The sequence below is a fragment of the Rhinopithecus bieti genome, unplaced genomic scaffold, assembly GCF_001698545.2.
Source record: "Rhinopithecus bieti isolate Rb0 unplaced genomic scaffold, ASM169854v2 scaffold_5406, whole genome shotgun sequence".
Taxonomy (NCBI): domain Eukaryota; kingdom Metazoa; phylum Chordata; class Mammalia; order Primates; family Cercopithecidae; genus Rhinopithecus; species Rhinopithecus bieti.
Window position 1 is genome coordinate 1058967 of NW_016804922.1, and position 17321 is coordinate 1076287.

A 17321-nucleotide genomic window follows, 5' to 3' on the forward strand; every position below is an offset into this window, starting at 1 on the left:
GTGTCTGGGTGACATCAGTCGGCAACACAGCAGGGGGTCTCTGGGTTGGAGAGCACCAAAGGGCAGCAGCAGCTGAGGCTCCTTCTTAGCTACAGTGTTTATTTTATCAATGGCTTATGGATGTTAAATGCAGTTTTGCATGATATACATAGAAGACAGTCTAAGTTGCTGTTTGTAATCTGCTTTTAGTAAATGTCATAAGCTATAAGCATGGGAGAAGCCTTGCAGGTGCTCTTGGTTATTTGAACAATCAACATTACACGTTAATATTTCTTGGTATTTTTACTTACTCTACTATTTTACAGGAACATGTATCATAAAAGAAATATGGACCTTAAAACAGGGCCTATTGAGAGAACTTGGATGACAATGGCCTTCCAAGTGGTTAAAAATACTCGCCATAGACCCAGTAATATTAAGTTCACACTTTTATGGCATAAGTACATCATATTTAAATTCACAGCCAATAAGGAGACCACCTGGAGAGACAGTGAGATCTCTGCTGGTACATACACCCACAATAGACACAACCACAATTGCTAGTTTGCACAGAAAAATGCAAACCAATTTGCATGGGAGCCCTGGCAGTACTGCCGACACCAAAGGAATATCACTGGATAATTTCATCTTTTTCTTGTCTCCTGTAGAAAATTCAACATGTAGAAATTCAACATGATGTAGAAGTAATTGCCCACCCACCCCAGACCAGATAATATCATTTGGTCGATACCAAGGGTAAAATCAGATATCCTGCTTCTTGCTGAAGATGACCTCCAACTTTAACCTCTACTATGTTGTTCTTCCTTCTTATCTGTAAAGTTCTTACCTTTGCTAGTGGTAACTGCACATCCACTGCAGAATCGTGTTAGTCTTGGTAATTTATACCCTATCACTGACAAGATATGACTGAAAACAGCATGCAATCTGTACACCAGGAAAATAACATGAGTCAGTCTGGGGATAATGGAACCACACTGTTGACTATTTGGGTAGGTCAGTCCTAGTAACATCACCATGAACATTAACACTTAGGCTAGCACTCCTCCTCCTCCTATTCTTCCTCCAGTAGCAACACTCATTCCAGCTCAACCAGACTCTTGGATATCACTTGTGACTCAATGACACCTTCTAAGTCCTATCAGCCAACTTTTACTTCAAATCAACAAAATAAAACACACTTTATTAACTAGTGCTATCAAACAAACAGAACAATGAATCACTGTCTATCAAGTCTCATTCATGGAATGTCCAGAAATTGTGTTCACCCAATATTACAATAAAAATGCTCACATGTGCTACAATCAGAATGCTATAATTCATAGCCAATACCAACAAACACTACAGCATTAAAGCAATAACGTTATAGCTCTTACTAATCCCTGCGATAGTAGTAAAAGTAACCCTTGCCAAAAATATACACCCCTTGCTATATACTAAAAATTTGTGACCCCTCTAAAGTTTACATGTTGAAATGTTAACCCCCACTGTGATGGTATTGGGAAATGGCACCTACAGTAGGTGATTACATTAAAAGGCCAGAACCTTCACAGACAGGAGTAGTGTCCTTATAAAGAGAAGTCAGAGAGCTCTCTTGCCCCTTTTGCCCCATGAGGACACAGTGAGAAGTTGACAATTTGCAACCTGGAAGAGGACCCTCACCAGAATCCGGCAATACCAGCATCCTGATCTCAGACTTCCTAACCTTTAGCACTGTGAAAGATAGATTTCTGTTGCTTATAAGCAGTGCACGGATTTTTTCTTTTTTTTTATAGCAGCTGTAGCTGACTAAGACACCTTTACAACTCTTCGTCTCTTTTCCTGTGAGTTATGTGCCACATCAGGACTTTTGATAAATGACAGACCACATATTCCATGGTGGTACCATAAGATTAAAATAATATTTTTTACTGTACCTTTTCTATGTTTACGTATGCTTAGATAAACAAATACCCATGACTAATTACTGAAATTTACATTAGAGTTGAATGTATTAAAGTAATTGCCCTGGTTCTTCACTTTCAGGCACACAGAGTTTAATTATGGACTTACCTGCATTTCAAATACTTGGTTTCAACAAGATAGAGAACTAAGAAATAATTAAGAGAAAATGATAAAGTATCATTCTACTGAGGAAAATGTTAAGAACCATAATATATCTGAGTAAAAATAATAATAATCTGAAATTCAAATTAAAAGGTCAAAAGTTACTTGGAAGGTTGCAGTGCCATACAAGGCATTGAGCGATGTTACAGAGCAAACTGTGAATGAGATAATAATAGACAACCAAAAGGACAGTTGTTCCCTATGCTGCATATCAAAATGCATTGTGCTGCCAACTAGTAAGATCATGATCTCCATATATTAAAAATAAAAGCAGCATATGAGATACCCTTGCTCTTAGTGGACTGTAAGGTATGGAATATCTAAGACACTGGTGAGTAAAAGCTAATTTATCACTTTTCTGGATATCAATGATATGCGGTTGGAACTCTGGGGAAGGGATCAGGTGATAAACGTTAAGCTATATACCTTCAAAATTCTCCTATGAACTGATGACAATTGTGCTTCAAATCTCCTTTTCTGAGAAATTCTTCTTTGGTTCTTACTTTTTTCTGCATAGAGTCCCTGCTGCCTGATCATTTCCACTTTGCTTTTTCGAAAACACCAGTCTATGTTGTTCTAAGGAACAATTGAAGTTCTACCTTCTTTTGCTTGTAGAGATATTGATTAGTCCTAAATTATGATTGTAGCTTTATTCCTATTTATATCTCCATTCTGTGAAAGGGTCACATGTGCAAAGTGGCCCCCAAACACCATGGGAGCCTGGAAACCAAAGAACAAGGCTGACATATCCAGTTTGTCAGTAAAAGATGTTTTAATGTGGTAACTTAGAGACAGAAGTGGGGCCTTGGGAGGCCACAAGGCAGGTAGATCTCTACACTGTCACTTCCCAGACTTATATTCCATAGGGAATATATTCCCTATGCTTATCCCATAGGCTTATATGCCATAGGGAAAAAAGGTATAGTGCTTCAACAAGACGATTACAGACAACTCTCCAGAACTGGCAAGAATGTTATGCGTATCATAGCCTATAATTTGTGCAATAACATCAAGACTGACATTTCTTACACTAAAGTCCTTAAAGTATAAGAACTGTAAGGACGGTAAATAAAGTAAGAATCAGGAGGCATTCATGGGACTAGAGTTAATCAGAAATCAACATGGCAGATCAAGATGGAGTCACTTTTGTCTCCACAATCTCTTTAGCTTTAAGAATACGTAATATTTATGGGAAAATCATACACACTATTTAGAATCTGGAAAAAATGTTTAGTCCTGCTAAATCACTTACTACCTTTTTGAATTGGTAAAATCATTTAACCTATGATACTTAGATTTTTTTGTCTATAAAAACAGAGATAATAAAGACTTGCTTGTAAGATTATTACGAGTCTTCAATAAAGTTTTGTGAAAATTACCAGGAACACTTTTAGTGCTAATTTTTCTCCTCTTTCACTTCTTAAAAAATAGTAACTTATGCTTGTATTAAAATCTCACATAAACCCCATAAATATAAATGCCTAATACGTACCCATTTTTTAAAATAAGTTAGTGAAGATAAGTTCAATGAATGAGGAAAAATAAGGACCTGCATCTGGCTTTTTCTTCTATGTAATCGTCTTGCTGTTGAAGTGAAAGTATTTTCACATTGTCTGAAATACAATTTGATTAATTAAAGCAATATTTTTATACTGCAGATCATGATCTCTAAAATTAATGAGATTAATTTTTTTTTTAATTTCACAGCTAATATTTACCATTATGCTAGTGATAAGATTGGATTCACAATGTTTTATTACTTGGCTCAGAACCAAAATTTGAGACAAAATCATGTGCATGGCTTCTTATGTGAATCATCTTGGCACGATATCAACATCAATATGAGATGAAAGGCTGATGCAATTCCACAGACCATTGAATCAACAAGCTCTTTATTATTGAACCATCCTCAGTGATTCTACTGTGAATGATATGAAAAGTATCACAAAATTATTCTTAGCTTCAAGTTCCTTTTCTTTTTGAAATAACAACTATTTATCTTGTAAAAACTGACTCATTTTTGCCATTTATCAAAAATCTTAGCAGTAGAAAAATAGTAACTGATTAATTTTTAAAGCAAAGATAAAATAATTATTAAGTGAAACTTACAAAGTCTGTTTCTGTTAAAGGATTTACAGTACTATGTGATGGTCATTGAGAGTCAAACATGAATTCCCTGTTTATATTAGGAATCCACATCATGTCAGACATAGAAATTTGGTATCATTATTTTATTTTTATGATCAAGTATTATTCTGATTCAACACCTTACCTTTAATTTACAAGTTGATTATTAACCTAAACTAAGAAACCTGTAAATGATCTCTTGCTATTCTATTTCATTGTACAAAAGGGAGAAAATTTATCTATAAAGAGCCATCAAGGGAAAAAAAATGAAACACTGTGTTCATAAAACAAGCAGTTTGCCCACACACATGACCTTTCAGGTATGCATCTCGGTCAGGTCTTTTCAAAATGGATCTAACACAGCTTGAGTTTATTGTAGTTGACTGCGGTTTAACTCTCCTTCCACTGATTCCTCACTCCTAGGCTATCAGAAGACCTCCCATTATCTTCTAAATTTTGATTCTTTTGCACAAGTCAGACACCAGACTTTTACCTTCCAAAATCTGAGGGATACATATCAACACTGTTAAACATCTCTCACTCTCCTGGGATTTTATGATGGCACCAATCCTCCCATGGTCCTGGGTTTGGCATGTGAGAATTATCATCCTTTTCTCCTCTCCAATGGCTTGGGGTAGAAAACACCATCATCATATTCTCTGTTACACAAATATCTGTTTTCAAAGAACTCCTTACTTTAATCAAGCCCTATCACGGCCCTCCAGCTTTCTCCCATACATAGGCTGGAAGTAGGGGATGGATTGGAGAGTCTAGAACATATTGTTGGCCACTGTTTAGAGTCTTAGCAGGATGCACCAGCATCACTCTTTTGAATGTGTGACTGTTTAACATCCATTATCATCAATACAGGGACATCAATTACAACTCTAAGATAACAGGAAAAGTAAATTTAGCTTAACTTTTTCTAAAATTCTATTCCATTCTCACATTTTATCTATGTAGGTATTTTTTGTTTTACAGGACAATACAATAGGGAAGTTAAATAATTCACCTAATAGCTCTCATCTAGAAGGAAGATTTTAAGAAATTCTAATGCAAATCTCTAAACCCCACTACTTTCCAAAAGGTGGAATCTTTGTAAGCACATAGTTTATTGGCATAGTTAAGCTGAGGACCCTCCTCAAGTTTAGCGCAATAAGCCTGATTTCCAGTTGTAGTTACTGGAGAAAATGGGGCCATTACTGTACTATTAGGCCCATTAATGATTGGTCCCTGCAGAGAAAGAAGCTGAGTCCACAAGGTGAAGGACTTCTGGCCTTGTATTAATTGGATAAAGTAAAGCAGTACCAATAATGCAGTACCTTATTGGGGGTGGGGAAGAAGCAGTTTGTTATTCTCACAGCATTTTAAGCAAGTGAATTATATTTCATGTGGTTTTTCAGAAATAGGAATACTTCACAGATTTTAACTTTTCCATTTCCTTGAGTATTACCATTGTCAAGGACAAAGATAGGCTGATATATGCATATTCCCCCTTAAAAGAAAAGAGTTTGGGAAAGCCTATTATCATTTGAAGGCAGGCTTTATCAAGGAAGTGGGACACTTCCACCAATTCCGTGAGTGAACACTTACTATGGTTTAAACGTGTGTGTCTCCCTTCTAAATTCATATGTTCAAATCCTAACCTTTAAATGATAATGTTAGGAGATGGGGCTTTTACAAAAATAACTGAATTATGAAAAAGAGCCCCAATGACTGGGATTTGTGTCCTTATAAAAGAGACTGTGGAGAACCAACTAGCCCCTTCCACCATGTAAGGAAACAGTAAAAAGACACCCTCTGTAAGGATCAGGACCCTCACCAGACACTGAATCTGCCAACACATTAATGTTATACTTCCCAGCCTCCAGAACTGAGGAATATATACATGTTGTTTAAAAGCTACCCAGTTTACAATATTTTGTTACAGCAGCCAAAATAGACTAAGGGAGAACTTAATAATGGGTTTACATTTAACGGAGAAAGAGGTATATAATAGGGTATATCTGAGTAGTCAAGTACTTGACTACAATACTTGTATTATGGAAGAAGAGGAGACAAGTTATTTTGGGAAAGCAGTATTTGGCACTGACCTACACTAAGACCCAACTGCAAATGAACAAAGCTAAGGAGATAGGCAGAAAATACAATAAAGTATGGAGAAAGGATACAACACACAAAGGCAATGGGTATCCATAATGTAAAATAAGGACAACCATGTTAGAACTAGAAGTCTTTCCAAACCTCAATTTCCCCATCTATAAAATGTATATAGTATATTCCAATATTATTAAGACTCTTCTCAGCTATAATGTTTTCAGCTGTATAAAAAAGAATCTCATAGAAAAGGATATGTTTTGTTTGGGATAACAAGCTAGGAGCATTATTTTAGGAAGTTTGGTTGTATAATAAAGCATTTGTCAAGGCAGAGAAAATAACAAAGTTGACACTAAAATTCTGTTTGCATTAAAGATAGACATAAAAAATTCTATAGTAGCAAGATGAGAGCAAGATTTGAAAGGAATAACAAACTTCTAGAGCTGTGCTTCTTAGTATGGAAGTCATTAGCAACATGGTGATTTTATAAAAATTGAAGAGCTTTATTGAAGTATAATTGACATCTAATAAATTTTATATGTTTAAAGCATAAAATTTTGATGAATTTTGACACCACAATCAAGATAATGAATGTATGCATCACCAGCCCCCACCAAAATTTTCCTTCTGTCGCTTTAAAAACCTTTCCTTCTACCCCTCGTCATTACCTTCCATTCCCAAGCAAGTACTGAACTGTTTTCTGTCACATTTTATAAAGAAAAAATTATGTGATTCATTTATATAAAATTCTAAATAATGTCAATAGACCATTCCTTTATATGACTGAGCCACACTCTATCATATGAATGTACCATAGTTTGTTGAATGTATCATGTTTGTCCATCCACCTCTTGATGGACTTTTGTTTTTTCTTTCTTTCATTTTTTGGCTATTATAATGGACACAGCTATAAATATCTATGTACAAGTCTTATTTTTAAATCTGTTTTGTGTAAAAACTCAATTGTATACTTGCTGGATTATATGGAAAGCAAATGTTTGGCGTCTTTAGAAACTACTAGGCTTTTTTAAGTAGTGATATCATTTTTCAGTCTCAACACCAAAACATAGAACTTCCAGTTACTCCATACCTTTGTCAACACATGATATGTAAATCTGTTTAATTTCAGCCATCCTGATAGGTTTGTAGTGGTATCTCATTGTGGTTTTAATTTTTTTCCCTAATGAATACTGATATTGAGCATCTTTCCCCATTCTTGCTGGCCATCAGTTTATCTTCCTTAAAGTGTCTACCTTTATTGTGGCAATATTCACAATAGCAAAGACTTGGAACCAACCCCAATGTCCATCAGTGACAGACTGGATTAAGAAAATGTGGCACATATACACCATGGAATACTATGCAGCCACAAAAGATGAGTTCATGTCCTTTGTAGGGACATGGATGCAGCTGGAAACCATCATTCTCAGCAAACTATCTCAAGAACAGAAAACCAAACACCGCATGTTCTCACTCATAGATGGGAACTGAACAATGAGATCACTTAGACATGGGAAGGGGAACATAACATCGGGGCCTATTATGGTGAGGGAGGAGTGGGGGAGGGATGGCATTGGGAGTTATAACTGATGTAAATGATGAGCTGATGGATGCTGACGAGTTGATGGGTGCAGCACACCAACATGGCACATGTATACATATGTAACAAAACTGCACATTGTGCACATGTACCCTAGAACTTAAAGTATTAAAAAAAAAAAAAAAGTGTCTACCCAAATATTTTGCACACTTTAAAGTGGATTGTGTATGCCATTGTTATGGGGTTTTGAGGTTTTGTGAAATATTCTACATTTAAGCCTTTGCAGATGTATAATTTGCACATTGTTTTTCCTGGTTTGCAACCTCTTTTTCCATCCTCTTAAAACTGACTAAATAAGTCAAATTTGTAAATATATTACCTTGTAGATCATGGTTATATTTTCACATCTAAGAAATCATTGGCTAATTCAAAACCACAGAAGTTTTATCTTATGTTTTTGTCTAGAGACTTTATAACCTTAAGTTTAGCATTTAGGTCTACAATCCATTTTTATTTATTTTTTGCTCTTGGTGCTTGGTAATAGATCAAAAGTATACTTTTATATATGAATATGCAATTGTTCCAGTTCCATTTATTGAAAAGACTACCCTTTCGCCACTAAATTGCCTTTGTAACTTTGCCATAAATCAGTTGAGCATATATGTGTGGATTGGTTTCTCTACTCTTTGTTCTATTCCATTGACTTATTTGTCTGCCTTAATTACTATAGCTTTATGATAAGTGTTGAATTCACATAGTATAAGTCCTCCAATTTTACATCTGCATATAAATTTTAGAACCAGCTTACCACATTTTTCAAAACAAAAACAAACACAACACTTACTATCAGGAGCTTTGGCATCTAAACAATATTGAATCTTATAATCTATGAACACAGTGTCTCTCTCCATTTATTTAGATCTTTTTAATATTCTCAGCAATATTTTATACTTTAATTATACAGGTCTTGAAAATATTTTGTATTATTTATCACTAAATGTTTTATATTTTTGATACTACTCTATGGAGACATTGTAAATGGGTGTTTTCTAAGCAGAATGTATACAGCAGTACTAAACAAGTAAAATGTACATGATACAACTTTTCTTCAATTTAGTCTTCTCAAGGATCTCTTCCATTTGTTACAAACATATTTTTAAAAATATTAAAATAATTTATTTTAATAATTGCCAAAATAACTTGTCATTATTTTCAAGCCACCTGGGAGTTATGATTTACATAAGAATGGCTCTAAAGACATCAATCCGTTGTTCAGTGTTAGTGAAATTCTTTCACATCATGGCATAAGAGAAAGTAATCACATTTGGATGGCATCCTACCATACAGGAGCAGACTTGGGAAGATTTATGGGATTGCAGAAAATAGATTCATTACATTTCTACTACATAATTAAAATAAAATAAAGTGGAAAATATTAGAAAATACATTAAATATTGAATTCCCATGACATTTCCAAATAAGAGCTTCTGTTTTCAAGGTAGTTTACAATACTATTTGTTGTTGTTGTTGTTGTTGTTTGAGACAGAGTCTCACTCTGTTTTCAGGCTAGAGTGCAGTGGTGTGATCTATGCTACTGCAACCTCCACCTTCCAGTTCAAGTGATTCTCCTGCCTCAACCTCCCGAGTAGCTGGGACTACAGGCACACGCCACCATGCCCAGCTAATGTTTGTATTTTTAGTAGAGATGGGGTCTCACCATGTTGGCAAGGATGGTCTCAATCTCTTGACCTTGTGATCCGCCCACCTCAGCCTTCCAAAGTGCTGGCATTACAGGAGTGAGCCACTGCGCCTGGCCTACAACACAGTATTTTATATCTAATAGTACTCTAGATATTTGCATCACAATTGATGAATTATCTATAAATAATTATCTGCCTTTGTGTAAGTTTCATTTTTTATGTGTACCTGCTTCTGTATATTAACTATTAAAGAAATTTGATAGCTACAGTACTAGAGCCATAAAGAGGGGAAGATTTCTGTAGCACTGAATCTATAAGTAGTTCTCTTTGTGTGGAAAGTCAGAGGTGTATAAAATATAGCCAACTACAAAAGGAAACATGAGCCATGACAGAGGCCTATAGCAGACATATTTCAGAAGACCTCATCCGGGTACATTAACTGTGAAAGAACTATATTTTTAACCACAGTAGTTTGGTTGCCTTAAACAAAAAAGAAAAAGACAATGAGCAATATAAAGACAGCATGCAAATGACAGAATGCTCAAAAAAATGCACGCTACTCAATGACCATTTTGTGAGGGCTTCTCTTTTTCTGATTTTCATTTGGGGTATAAAATATTTGTTTACTATTTTCAAGTACATTTGTCCAATTTAGCTAACTCTCCTCAAGGTATTTGACTCAGTAATGAGACTAAGAGCTTATATAATAAAATTAAAAAGCAAGAGATTTATTAAAATGACTAAATTTATAGTGGAATAAACTATGTATATTTAAATAACAAGTTTATAAATTGTATTCAGGAAATGTCAGTGTACTTCTGTGTAAAATTTGTTGGTTCAGTGGTGTTTTCTTTATTATTTTATGACAAACTATATCTCAACCAGTATATATTTCATTTCTTCCTCCTGTTTTTTTTTTTTTAATAGGCTTTATTTTTTGGAGAAGTTCTAGGTTTATAGAAAAATTGAAGGAAGGAACAGAGACTTCCTCGCATACCCTCTACCACAGTATGTGCATAGCTCCTTAATCAACATCCTCCACCAGAGAGGTACATTTTGTAGAATAGATAAACCTACAGTTGTACATCATTATCATTCAAAGTCAGTGGTTTACATTAGGGTCCATTTTGGGATTGCACATTCTATGGGTTTGGACAAATATATAATGAACCTGTGTGCACTGTTAAAGTACCATACGGAGTAGCTTCACTGCCCTAAAAATCATCTTTCTCTCCCCAAACTCCTGATATTTGTAGTTCTTTCAGATTGGCTTCGTTCACTTAGTAATATGCAGTTAAGGTTCCTGCATGTCTTTTTATGGCTTGGTAGCTCCTTTCTTTTTAATACTGAATGATATTCCATTGTCTGAAGGTACCAGTTTATCTGTCAAGTTTTGGCAATTATGAGTAAAGCTACTATAAATATCCAGTTTTAGAGGAATTTTCAATTCCTTTAGGTAAATACCAAGGAGGATGATCATATGGTAAGGTTACTGGATCATATGGTAAGGTTATATTTAGTTGTGTGAAAATCTGCCAAACTGTCTCCCAAAGTGGCTGTGCCATTTTGCTTGCCCACCAGCAAGGAATGAGAGTTTCTGTTGCTCTACATTCTCATTCATTGCAGCACTTCACCCTCATCTTAAAATGTGTCCATTTTTCTGAATCCAGAGACATTCTAAATCAATCTCTTCAAAGAAAACCCCCAGTCTAATGCTAGTCATGGCTTAAAAAATAGGAAGAGCAGCAAATTATAACATTGCTCGAAGAACTTTCCATTTCACCATTTCTCTAATTTTCTGAACTGTGACTCTAAAATCAGTGTTTGCTTTTTAAATCTTGATAGATTAAACTTTCTTAAACTTAAGAACCCAGCTTTTTGCTTCAACTTCTCATGATTGCTTTTTTGTTTACTGTTGTTATGGTGATCACACATCAGATCACACACTACTATATACTCCTTTTAGTAATCTATATCAAAATCTCTACCTAAGGAGAACTACAATCAATGTATTTCTAAGCTCTAACAGCCTTCTTGCAATATGTTATAAATATAGGGACTGTGATAAACACCGAGAATGTCTCCAGTAAAGATATCAACAATTTTAACGTGACAATATATAAGTTGTTAGCTGCTACTAAATAAAAAGAAAACACATGCTATAAGCAAACACACCACATTGATTTTTGTAAGTTAAAAGTGCTAAAACATATTCTCAATATTTTCATTAATTATGTGGTTAATTGGAACTTCAAGAAAAATTACATTGAAAAACTGTCTAGTTTCCTGAAAACGCTGATGTTAGAAACAAATAACTCAGCAAGGGAATTGTGTAGTTATGTCTGCATTAGACATCTCATCCCGGGGCATTATAAACATGTTCAACAAGTACCATTTCTGTCATGCTAGTGTTACCTTTCACTGTAGTTGAGACATCTGACAAGCAAAGTCTCCATGCTAGACTACACAAACTCTCTAGACACCTTAGGCTTTCAACAATCTTAATCCTGCTTGTTGAATTTCAAGAGATTCAATAAATCAGAAAACCCAGTCGGGTTTTCCTTCTCCCTATACATTACTCAAACAAGAATTACATTATTGTTTACTTAAAAAGGATTACTGATTATGCCACCTACCTTTATTTTGTTATTTTGTTTGAAAATATTTTATTCTCAAGTGAAATAAATTTGAAAATTCTTATCTTAGCTCTAAGCTGAACCGCATCAAACACAAATCAACTTTTCATTTGTTTTGATTTAGTGTACATGAGAATAGTCTGGAAAAATATGATTTGGTCACATTAGAGATTAAAATTGATGCTTTTTCTTTGATAAAATTTATAGTAATAGAACTTTGAATAATATCTATACAACACTTCTCTGTCATCTTTCAGCTGATACACCACTACCAATACCCTTATCCAGCTTACTATCACCTTTTGCTTGGATTAAGAAAATGGCAACATAATTAGTCTTTCCACAAATTTCCTCTAATCAATTTTCCATCCTAAGTATCTTTCTAAAATCCCAAACTAATTATGTCATTCTTCTCCTTGAAACCTCCAATAGCTCCACACTGCTTTTATAACTGAATTCTTTAAATCTGCTCCTGTGATCTTTATAATACAGCTACAAGTCCTCATTTTGTTGTTAGAGTTGCCTCATTTCTTTCCAGTATGAATTTACACAGAGCACATATTATTCCCTATGCTTGGACAAATCTCTCCTCTCCTTCATTCAACATCATCTTTCTACTCATTCCCTAAAACCTCAGTTTAAACGGCCCATGATAAAGAAAATGTTTCCTAACCTTTGAGACTTTCAATTTCCCAATCATATGATTAAACAATTAATTAATTGCTAGTAATTTCAAATAACTGTTAATAACTATAACAGTTATTAATATATAACCAGTTGAACAAGTTGTATATTTGGCTGGTTGATGTCCATCATCCATGTTAAAACTGTCTTTGAGGCCAGGTCTATATCTGTTTCATCACTGCACCATCTCTACCCTGCAGAGTAGAAGCTCAATAAATATTTCTTGAATCTAAAAATGTATACCGTGCACAAATCCAACCTACAGCCATGGCAATATCAGTACTAAACTAACTTGTAATTACCATTTTTAATGTTCCCAAAGAGTTCTGTCACAGTTCTGTAGTTAGCTGGCCCATAATGCTTAAGTACTAGTATTCAAGATATATGCCTTCCACTTTCACCACTATTTAAAAAATAACGCTTCAACAAAATGAGCAAGAGTGGCATTAATGAGAAGAAACTTTGAAACCTCTCTAATTTTGCAAAGCTACACAATCAAAATACTAAGCACCTTATCATTAGTTATATGTAATCTGTAATACATCTCATAATATTATGATTGAGGACCAGCAATGTAGATTATAAATGCTATGAGAAAAACTTGCAGAGTAAATCCTTTTTTCAAAATATTTAATAAAAACTATTACAGACTCTTTTTTCAAACACTTAAATTTTGCCCTGAGTTCTTTATTGCTACTAGGTAAGAAGAGTAAATAAAAATGACAATATTGCAATTAGACTTCAAGTTTTATAAATTGAATTTTGTGTATAATTTTGGGAGGTGGCAAATAATACATGCCTTTTCTAAGAACCACTGTACTTAATATGTTAATACATAAGATTAAAGATAAGAGGAAAGAAAGCTAGAAGTTTACAGAGTTCCTCAAGAGACTCATAGCAGCAAAAATCAGTCCAAGGCAGGAAACAAACTACTCAAAGTAATCTAAGAAAAAAAAAAAAAAAAAAAAAAAAAAAAAAAAAAAAAAAAAAAAAAAAAAAAAACTAATATGGAGAACTGGGTGTTACCAAATTATTGGAAATGCTGAAGTTACCTTAGAATTATCCCATGATCATGAAAAACTGACCTACCAGAAATACCTCTGAGACCACTGAAGGCATCAATTCATGGACACAAAACGATATCTTCAATCTGGGAAATAAAGAACATACATGAATATGCCACTGACACTGCATAGCCAACAAACCAAGACCAGAGAATGAACAATGGAATACTGTCACAGATAAAACTCAAAATTTCCCAACTCTGCTTACTAGCAGAAAGAGCCAAAAAGATGGGAAGATGGATTCTGCCTCTCTCTTACCCTTTTAATTGCAAACAAGAACTTCTAAATGATATCTATTTTGCATTTTAAATCCTAAGCATCCACTATAGCTATGAATGGGTACATATGTATTTAAGTCTACTGAATGGAGAAAATAGCTCTTCTGGAAAACTGACTTCAGATATTAACATTGTAACCCTTTACAGGACACCTTACTTAAGTAACCAGGTGAGGATGGCTATACTTCTATGCTGAAAGTACTATAATTATTTAGCGGCTTTAGTTCTAAATGTGTGTGTGTGTGTGTGTGTGTGTGTGTGTGTGTGTGTGTGTGTTAGGTAAAGGAATAGTAGGTCTTACAAATTTCATTGTATTCGCTACTTATCTGACATTCTCTTTTTAAAATGTCATTATTACATTACTATCAATGTTATTAATGACTTATTTAAAGCTGTACTAGTACCTATTATTCTTACCATTTGTAAAGGTCTGTTATCCACCAGGATGCACACACACAAACAAAAATACATATATTTTAATTATTTCCAATTTCATCTATCCCAACATTAACTAGTGATCCTTATTAATTTCATATAAAAGATGAGGAAACAGAGACAACAAGCAATTTTCCTGATGACACTCAGGAAAAAGTAAGAAGTGGCCACACAGATTCAAAACTAAATTGATACATCCTTGTTAGACTAAAACATCACATTCTTAAAACTCAACTAGTTTAACATATAATGCTACTGATACCATATCTAATACTATTAAACATAACATGAAAGAAAATTGAGTCAAAGAATATGGAAAGAGATATTTGAGAGCTTTATATGTAATACTTAACTATTAAAGTTTTCTAAAACTTTTCTGATACTGAACACAAAAAGGGCTTGTTAGGTTGTGAAGGTTGCAAGTTAGCCTCATAAAATGAAGTGTCATCTGCATACTAACAATATATGCTCCAGAGCTAAAATATCTTTCTTGGAAATGTAAAGCCAGAATAAAATGTAATGCAAAAATATTATCTAAAATGAGTATGAACAAATAAAGAGCTCTGTATTATTAAAAATATCACAACATTTACATGTGCAATTTAAGTTAAACATATATAACTCCATGGAAAAATGTTTATCATAAAGTTTCAGAGAGAAGAGAAAATGAACTAGGAATTAGCCCTAATTATTTCACTTAAAAATATGTATTAATATATTCCAGATATTAACTTAAGCACAAAGAGATAAAAGTGAGCAAAAGTAGACATTGCCTCTACCTTCACAAATGTCATATTAGTAAGAAACTAAGATATTAATTAAATTATCACAAATAAATAGAAAATTATAATTATGGTAAATGTATAAACTTAAAGTACATAATTACGTGAGGCCATATAAAAGACACATGACCTCATTTATCCATTTAAGAAGAATTACTTCAAGACAGATATTTACTTAAAAATTTACTCAGTGAAGGTTTGGGAAAGCAGAAAAGAAATACCCAGTAAAAGAAATAACAAGGAATTCACAATAAAAATGTTAAGGGCCACTTTAACAATATAAAAAATTATTCCTCTATGTTCCTCTGTGTGATACAAATAGTTCCTCAGTTAAAGAATGGAGGGTGATTAAACATACACACACACATGCCCTTAGATGATGTGTATACAAATAGTTATACATATATCTGCACACACATATGCATTTAAAATGGAATAATACTCAAAACACGAATGTGGGTAAATTGTCATTATTGTTCTGTGCTTCCAGATTTCTGAGAAAATGCAATAGTGTTACCTGGTAGATATTTCAAAGTTCAAGAAATTTGGAGGGAAAAAATTATGACTCTGAAGTCTTAACAGCAAACAATGGCTCCAAAAAGTGGCCAAAGAGGATTTTAGTCTTATATACACACACACACACAAATAAACATATATCACATATATAGTTAATATGTGATCTTAACTATATATGTGGCATATATTTATTTTATATATATATTTTAAAAATTAATGTAATTAATTTAATAACTCAAAATAGACTGGAGTGCAGTGGCGCTATCTAGGCTTACTGTATCCTCTACCACCTGGGTTCACGATTCTCCTGCTTCACACCCCCAAGTAGCTGTGACTACAGGGTTACACCACGCCCAGCTACTTTATGTATTTCTAGTGGAGACACAGTTTCACCATATGCCTGGGCTTGTGTTGAACTACTGAACTCAAATGACTCTCCTACCTTGACCTCCCAAAGTGCTCAGATTAAAGGCATGAGCTGCTGCACGTAGACAGAGCTTAATATTTTTTAAATGCACACTTTATTGAAAAAAATATTGAGTAATGCTTGGAAAGATAAATTTGGCTACCTATTAAATATTGATTACTTCATGCTTTAATAAATATTTTATGATGCACATGAAGTAATAAACGAATTTTCAACTTGTTAAAGTCAAATTACTAATTAATGAATTAATATTTTATATATTCCTATAAATTTTTGCCACACTCCCGTGTGTGATTGCCTCTGTTCACAGCCCAGGTTTAATTAAAGAATTCAAGACTTGTTTATAGGGCTATATAATTTTCAGTTTTATAGACTTCCACTTTTCCAGTGAATGGTTGCAACAGAAAAAAATGTGTGATAGAGGCTTTGCAGCCTGAAACACATGCACAATTTTTGAACACCACTAACTTCTTGAACAAATAATTTATTTTATCTCAGTTACAGTTTTGCATCTGAAAAACAGACATTCTAACACTAAACTCCAGAGTTGTTTGGGGGGATAAAGAAGCTTTTAAATCACCTGCCATCCTTGAAGTGCTTACTAAATTTGCCACAATAGATGCAATATGGTGAAAAGATAATTCGATGGGGGATAATATGATTCTGATTTAAGTCCTAACAAAACAGTCATTAGCTGTTTGATTCTTATATATGACACCTTCTGAGAGCTCGTTTCTTATTTATTAAACGGAAAGAATAAAACTTGTCCTGCAGTTTTGTGAACATCAAAAGAAATAATTTATGAGAAAAAGCAGCAAAACTAAGCTGATGCAGTCAATGCTTTGCACACATAGTTCTATGAAAGCTATTCTCATGCTGTTGTGTAAGTATGCATTGCTTACTCAAGGAAATAACCAAAAAGGAGTAGGTAG